Genomic DNA, 8,735 nt, shown 5'->3' with positions numbered 1-8,735 from the left:
GTGTGTGTGTGTGTGTGATGTGTGAATGGGATGTGTGTGTGATGTGTATGTTTGTGTGCTGTGTGTGGGTGTGTGGTGTGTGTGGGTGTGTGTGTGTGTGTTGTATGTGTGTGTGTGTGTGTGTGTGTGTGTGTGGTGTGATGTGTGTGTGTGTGTGTGTGTGTGATGCGTCTGTGTGTGTGTGTGTGTGTGTGTTTGAGGGGTCACAGATAGCCAGGATGGCCCTGTTCTTCCGATCTTTCTGTTCCTCTTTCCCAGTGCCAGGATCACAGGTGTGCGGCATCACATACTGAGTTTATGTATGTATGTGTGTGTGTGTGTGTGTGTGTGTGGTGTGTAATGTGTGTGTGTGGTGTGATGTGTGTATGTGTGGTGTGATGTGTGTGTGTGTGTGTGTGTGTGTGTGGGTGGTGAGGTGTATGTGGTGTGTGTGTGTGTGGGTGTGGTGTGTGTGTGTTTCGGGGTTGTGGGGTGGGGGTGCGTGTGTGTGGGGTTGTGGGTGGGTGGGGTGAGTTTTTGTTTTTTTGGGTGTGGGGGTGGTGTGGTTTGTGGGGGGGGGGGTGTGTGGGTGTGGTGTGTGATGTGTGTGTGTGTGTGTGTGTGTGTGGTGTGGTGTGTGTGTGGTGTGGTGTGTGTGGTGTGTGTGTGTGTGTGTGTGTGTGTGTGTGTGTGTGTGTGTGTGTGTGTGTGTGGTGTGTGTGTGTGTGGTATGTGTGTGTGATGTGTTGTGTTTGGGGTGTATGTGTGTGTTGTGTTTTTGTGTTTTTGTGTGTGTGTTATGTGTGTGTACGGATGTGTTTGGTGTGTGTGTGTGTGGTGTGATGTGTGTGTGTGTGTGTGGTGTGTGTGATATGTGTGTGTGTGTGCATGTGTGTGTTTGAGGGTCTGAGATAGCCAAGGATGGCCCTGTTCTTCGATCTTTCTGTTTCCTCTTTCCCAGTGCCAGGATCACAGGTGTCTTGCATCACATACTGAGTTTATGTATGTATGTGTGTGTGTGTGTGTGTGTGTGTGTGTGTGTGTGTGTGTGTGTGTGTGTGTGTGTGTGTGTGTGTGTGTGATGTGTGTGTGTGTGTGTGTGTGTGTGTGTGTGAGAATGAAGGACATTTTGTGTTGAGATGGATGTGACGGGTGAGGGGAATGATGAATTTATGAAAATAATGTTTGCTTAATGTTAGACATTTGTAAAATTTTTTCTCATTAGTCACAAAATCAGATTCTAGGTTCCCCCTCCCCTATATGTTCACACGAGGAGCGCAGAGAGGTTATGTGGTCATGCAACTTGGTTTGTCTTCACTGGGTTTCCTGTCTTCAAGCTGTCCCTTTGCAGCTCACCCTCCACAGGGTTACCCAAGTGAGGTTTTGAAAATCCTTCCCTAACCCCCCCTATATTCTCATGCCCCTTACTGTGTACTTCATGATCGCACACAAAGTTCTGGGACACACAAGCTTTGCCTCCCTCAGCCTTTCCTGTCCCCGTCTAACGATCAGGCTGACAGAACTCCTGGCAGGCGAGAGCGATAATCTTTCTTCCTGGTGACACATGCTCTCCATGGAAACCCTCACATACGGATTCTTCTGCTTCATCTATACCCACTCGTCACCCAGACAAATTACACTGAGTTTTAACTTAAATATGGCTTCCTCATGATAGCTTTGCACAAATCACCCTCAGCATCTTTCCTTTAAAACAAAACAAAACAAAAGATTTATTTTTGTGTATGAGTGTTCTGCCTGCATGCACGTATGTGCACCATGTGTGTGCCTGGTGCCTGCAGAGGCAAGAAGAGGGTCTTGAGTCTCCTGGGCTGCAGACGCTTGTGAGTTGCCATGACCTGGGTCCTCTGCAAGTACAGTCAGTGGTTTGTTGCTTTATTTGTTTTTGAGATAGGGTCTCTTTATGTCAGGATGTCCTTGAACTCTCGACGTAGATCAGGAGGAGCCTGCCAAGTGTGGTAATTAAAGGCATATGCCACCATACCCGTCTGTAGTCGGTGTTTAGTGATTGAGCCATCTCTCTGTTTTCTTTTAAAGTTATTGTTGTTGTTGTAGTATGTGTGTGTGCCTGCGAGTGTGCATGTGTGTGAGTGTGCACGTGTATGTGTCAGAAGACAGCTCGAAGAGTCAGGTCTCATCTGCCTTCACGTGGGTTCCAGGATTCGGACTCCAGTTGTCAGGTTTACATAGCAGGTACTTTACTCACCGCATCCTAGCCTCCGTTAGCATTTCCCTTTGGTACCATCATCATAATTATAACTGTATCTTCATGCTCACTGGTATGGTGTTAGCTCTTTCACTGGATTTTCAGTTCCTTGAGGCGACCCGGTGCTGCTCCTTAAGGGGCTTCACTACCGCTGTGCTCTGACAACAGTGATACTGAGCGCAGAAAGCTGTTTGGAAGTAAATGGGATCCCCCTGGGTGTCCATTAGTCTATGACTGGAAAATAAAAATGTGTCACATATACAAAATGGAATTTCATTCCTCCATAAAGAAAAAATAACTATGAAAATTTCAGAAAATGGATTATTCAGAAGCTGGATTATTATTATTATTATTATTATTATTATTATTATTATTATTATTATTATCATCTTATTAGCCTGAGGTGACCGGGCTCGTGTTTTCTCATATGTGACCTCAGCTCCCAAGTCTTACATATGTTTAGTTTAGTATGAAGTGAGTGTGCGAAGAGAAGAGAATGCTGTAGATGGGAAGGGGCAGTGGGGCGGGGCTTTAAGGGAGAGAGGTAGAGAAGGTTCAGCTAACACAGGAGAGCAGAAGGGGAAGACTGGGTTCATAAGCAGGGATGGAGGCAGGAAGATGGAGGAGGGGAGGTGTCAACCAAATTATGTATGGAATGCAGAACTCTACTACCTTGTAAACCAATAAAAAATAAAATAAAATGAGGCTGGAGAGATGGCTCAGAGGGTAAGAGCTCTGGCTGCTCTTACAGAGAACCTAGGTCAGGTTCCCAGCACCCACACGGCAGCTCACAACGTCTGTAACTTCAGTTCCAAGGGATCTGATGTCTTCCTCTGCCCTCTATGGGTACCAGGCACATACATTGCACACAGACATACACATAGGCAAACGCTCACACACACAAAATAAAGTAAATAAAATCTCCAAGATAAAAAATAGAGATTAAATAATTTTTAAAGTGGAATACTATCCTGTCATTAATGAGAACTCATGCCACCCTCCATGAAATCCTATCTGTGACCTGCTGAGAGAAAAACTGGGTAGGCAGAGGGCTGACAGGCTGATGACTCTGTAAAGCCCATGGCTGCCAGCCACAAGTGCCAGGCAGAGGGAAAACCAGTCGCTTACGGTCAGAATGACCTTTCCTGGGGGATGAACTTACACCGATTCTTGAGTGGTATCCATTTAATGGTTTTGTTGGTGATTCAGAAGGCAAGATTAGAGAACTGTTGACAAAATTTAGAATAGAGATTTGTGGATATATCCCTGAGAATGGGCCCGGAGATGGACTGTGCCACATTTCATGCATTCTTACCAGAAGACATTCCTGAGGACTACTCGGTTGGCAGGATGACTCTCTGAGTGATAGCCATGCTATCCTGGGTATCATTCTCCCGTGAGTTCTAGACGTCTCCCTGCACCATACACACCAACCAGGACCTGAGGTGAAGACTCCGGGTAGGTAGCCTTTATGGGCTGATTTTGGATCCTTTATTAGGTTCTTCTCCTCTAACACCCTACTCCTCCCGTACACCACCCTTATTCCTTCCAACCCCCAACACTGGGTAGAAGAGAAAGAAGATTAGGGGAGGGTGTCAAACCTGTTAGACTACTTCCTGCTGATAGGGGTATCGAGTTCCTTGGGGCAAGTTTAATCTTTGTCATCAGGTCTCCAAACAGCAGCCAGCAACAGCAGGATCAAGGGGGCAGCAACAGGGGAGCAGCAACACAGGGAACAGCAGCTGCCCCCTTTCTTGGGGCCCTGGCATTTGCATACCCTCTGAAGAGGCCCCAGAGTTTCAAACATAAACCATCTTCAGCTGGCAAAATTATATCCCTGCCAGAGAATGAAACATAGTTAGTTACTGTGGACAATCTGAAGCAGCCCTATATCTCATACCTGGGATTAAAACAAATACCATATCCACATAATATTTCTGTACTGTTTAAAGAAATCAAAATTTTATTACAGGCTGAGATCCTAAGGAGTAGAAAGGACAGAAGTTGGTGTCAGGGTGGGGTGGAGAATGTCCAGTCAATTCACTATGTTTTGTGAATAACTGAACTGTATCTTTCAGCATCTTTGGAGACTATGTGCAAAGTTCTTTTTACATTTATTCATTCCTGGCCTCATCCACTAACTACCTCCCTTCAAGGCTGAATACGTTGAAATGTATGTCTTAGTTAGTCTTCTACTGCAGAGAGGAGACTCCATGATGAAGGTGACATATAAAAGAGTTCACTGGGGCTCATGGTTCCAGAGGATTAGAGTCAATGACCATCATGAAGGAGAGCATGGTAGCAGGCAAGCAGGCATGACACCGTTACAGTAGCTATAGGAGAGAGAGAGAGAGAGAGAGAGAGAGAGAGAGAGAGAGAGAGAGAGAGAGAGAGAGAATCAAAGCCCCCTACCTCTCACCAGTGACAAATTTCTCCAACAAGGCCACACCTTCTAAACCTTCCCAAGCAGTTCCACCAACTCAGGGTCAAGCATTCAAACACATGAGCCTACGGATCCATTCTCATCCAAACCACCACACGTTCCCTGGCAAAAAGTGAAGGTGAGTTGACTACTGATATCTATGTGCACGATGCTCACTTCTATTGGCTGAACAAAGGTGAGCTTGGAAGATCTGTGTGGGGGACAAGATGTGTCTGATACATCAGTCAATTACCTTTATTCAACCTTCCCAATCTTTACCCAACAGAGTAGGGAATGAGTTGGCAACAGGATCAAGGGAAGCCAGTTAGGTTTGCTCTCAAGGATGGAATTCTCCAGGCCAATCTTACTTGGTTACAAAAGTCAAGTTGCCAGTTATCAGGGACAAACTTTCAGCCCATATTATGGAATCATATTTTAATGGAAATCACCAGTTAACTGGTACTAGCCAGAATTTTCATGACATTTAATGTCCAGTATTCCTCAAAGGGATATACAGCTATTCTGGGTTTGGCTTCTCTATTTCTGTAAGCACTAACATTTGTAAAGTTACTAAATGTTATCTATCCCTATCTATCTATCTATCTATCTATCTATCTATCTATCTATCTATCTATCTATTTATCTATCTATCTATCTATCTTTGACACAGAGCATCGTGCAGCCCAGGCTGGTGTCCCAGTGTGTATGCAACTATGCACAATTCTTTTACCTCTCTTTCCTCAGTGCTGGGGTTACAGGAGTGTACCATCCTACCCAGGTTTTAAAATTTTAATTAATCAGTTAATTTCTTGTAGGCTTTTGCTGTATAGCCTATACCTCTATATAGCTCAGTATGTAACACAGACTGGCTTTGAACTCATGACAGTCCTCTTGCCTTGATTTCCTCAATGCTGGGATTAGAGGTGTAAGCCACCAAGCCTGGCTACATATTGTATATAATCACACACACAGCATGTCTTGCCAGTTATCTAATGTTGCATAACAAGTCAGTCTGAGGCTTAGTGGTTTAGAATGACAGCCATGTATTTTCATACACGAGTCTGTAAGCCATCTGGATGGTCAGCTGGGAGCCTGGGATGGCCTTCCTTACGTCTGGTTGTTGTCTATCTAAAGGCAGCAGTGACGTGGGAGCCTGGGCCATGTGTCCATCCTTCTGCAGTAGGCTAATCTGGAGTGGTTTATTGTGGTAGGGCTAGGAAGACTGAGAAGCTGAGGCTCAGATATGACACATTCCATTTCTGCTGCATTTGATGACCAGAGCTAAGACGAATGTAGACCGAGTAGGTGAGGGAAGTTTCCACAACCTGGTAGGAAGTACTACCTAACCTTGCCAACTTCAATGATTTAGATATGATATGCTCTTCGGGCTCCTGTGGTAAAGCTTGACTAGTGACTGGATTATGAGGGTTCCTATTCTTTAATGGGTGAATTCACCAGCAGACTTCTAAAGTTGATGCCATTATTGGAAGGTGGTGAGAGATAGGGCCTGGTTGCAGAAAACAGGCCACAGGGACCATGCTTTTGAAGGGTGTGCTGTCCTTGTCTGTTCCTGTCTCATAGTTGCCACAAGGGGAGCAACCTTGTTCTTCAAGGTCCCTGACATGCTGTTTAGCCTCACCTCACACTGGACCAGAAGCAAAAGGGTCCCATTGTAGGGAGCGGCTAAAGATGGCGCCGACATCCGGTGGTCGTTTGTGGTAAACACCTACAGCGCATGTGTTGGCATACCCCCAGCACCTACAAGGCCAGGGTGATATTCATGCTAAATAGGTTATTTCATACTCCACCAATCCCCAGTGGACAAATTTACAGCCACAGTCTGTTTTGTATATAAGGCAAGTGCCTTTGTTCCTCGGGGTCCCCGTATCATCAATGAGGTGTCCTGCAATAAAGGCTGATTGAGAAGGATCCAACGGTGTTGCGTCTTCCTTGCCGGTCGAGGTGGGCGCGACAACTGGTGGCCCGTACGGGGACCCGAGAAAATCTTTTCTCGTCTAGATCCAGAACTTTTTCAGCCACAGGACGGTCGGCGTCGGTAAGTTCCCAAGGGGTGGCAGTTAATTGCCGGAATTGGGACAATAGAGTTCCTAGAAGTGGAACGGTAAAGTTCCTGAAATTGGGACTGTAAAGCTCCGGGATAAGGGATTGTAAAACTTCCCTGGTAGGACAATAAAGTTCTCTGGAAAAGCAGAGACAATGATAGCCTTGGTTTAGAGGCAAAAAGGGGTTTGTGGAGCAAGGTAATGTTGTCTTTTCCATTTGATCCTTTGTGGGTTGGACTAGCACTTTTGCCTTATACTCTTTTTGTGTTGTGGTGTTGCTTCTGTCTGAATTGCCATAGTCCAGGGCACGAATGCATTTGTTGGGAAGAGTCCACTGATGAGCCACAAGATCGTGTGTAAATAAACACGCCAGCTCGCCAACTCGCCCTGCTCGTAAATCGATCGTAAATAAGGTCGTAAAAGCATGGTAAGCTCACACTCCACCCGGCTCCTGTCAGCTCTTCAGGAGCTTCTTGGTCAGCGTAAGCTTAAAATTGAAAAGAAAATCCTGCTAAATTTTCTTGATGAGTGTAACCGTTGTGCCCCGTGGTTTATAGTGTCAGGGTCGCTCACTTTGAGAGCATGGGAGAAGCTGGGAAAAGATCTGGATAAGGAGACTACAGTGGGCAAGCTTAAACCAGGGACAAGGCCACTTTGGCGTATGATCCGTGCCTGCTTGGAAGATAAACGGTGTGAAGAAGCTGTTAGGACAGGTCAGAGAATCCTTACAGAGCAACAGGAGAGTATGTCAGAAGGAGAGAAAGTTTTGAAGGAAGGAAAGAAAGGAAAAGGAGGAAAAGAGGTAAAAGAAAAGGCAGAAAAGATCAAAGAGAGGACAGACAAAGGCGGGAAAAGTAATCAGGATCAAGGAACAAAGAAAATTTATCCCTCATTAAAGGAATTGACCTTGGAGATGTCTAGTGATTCAGAGTTTAGTGATAGTGACTTAGCTGACCTTGAGGAGGAGGTAGCTCATTATGAGAAAGAGGTTTATCACTCTGACAGGCCAAACACTTATGCTGTGCAGAAACAAGCCAAGGACTTAGATAAGAAGGCAATTATCCCAACAGCACCTCCTGCACCATCGTATAACTTTCAAAGGAAAACAATGGTGAAGTCTGCAAGAGGTACTTCTTTTTGCCCAGAAGTATGGAAAGAGTTAAGATTGAGTTTTCCAGTTTTTCTAGATGCAAACGGACAGCGACATCATGAACCTGTTGACTTTAAGACAATAAAACAATTAGCAGAGTCAGTCAAAACCTATGGAGTCAACACAGCTTTTGTTATCGCTCAAATTGAGGCTCTTGGCAGATACTGTCTCACCCCTGGAGACTGGGGGAGTTTAACCAGAGCCTGCCTCTCTTTGGCTATGGAACAGGTGTAGTGAATAGAAAATTTAATTTTATAGACCCCGCTCTAGTGCCGGTGTGTTGGTTGATAGCCAACGTTAATTTTTGAAGCATAGTGTTTTATCTGTGCTTGTGCTCCCAGCCCACACAGTAGGGGGGAGCGAAACTAGCTACAGAGCTGCTACAGCAAACATGGAGACTGCTCAGTCTCATCCAATTTTTCTGGCTCTTCAGGAGCTGTTTGAAAAAAAAAAAGGCTTAGGATAAAAAGAAACACTATAGAGAGATTTCTTAGTGAGTGCGATGCTATTGCACCTTGGTTCCAGTCTCTGGGAATCAGGTAGACAGCTGAGATAAGCTGGGAGAGATTTACATTTTGCTTGGGAACAAAGAACCTTAAAGGGACAGACTGCGTTAGAAATGCTACAGGAGAAATGATCTAAAAAGGCTGAGAGTGAGGTGGGGGAGGACTCTAAGGAAAACAAAAACAAGAAAGGAATTTCTGCCAGTTGAAGGCCTGACCTTCAACTTTTGCTCACAGAAAGAGAGTGCTCATTAAGAGAAGCTCTTTAAGGGAGCCTACCTTATCTGTTGGCTTTATTCCAAGAGAGGAGTCAATCTCCAGCATTAAGTTATTTTTCTCGTTAGTCATCATTAACATGGAGAGTGCCTTTGATCCTATCCCCACAGCAGCCAAT

This window comes from Rattus rattus, chromosome 2 (genome assembly GCF_011064425.1).
Source record: "Rattus rattus isolate New Zealand chromosome 2, Rrattus_CSIRO_v1, whole genome shotgun sequence".
NCBI classification, from domain to species: domain Eukaryota; kingdom Metazoa; phylum Chordata; class Mammalia; order Rodentia; family Muridae; genus Rattus; species Rattus rattus.
This window is presented reverse-complemented; position numbering follows the sequence as displayed.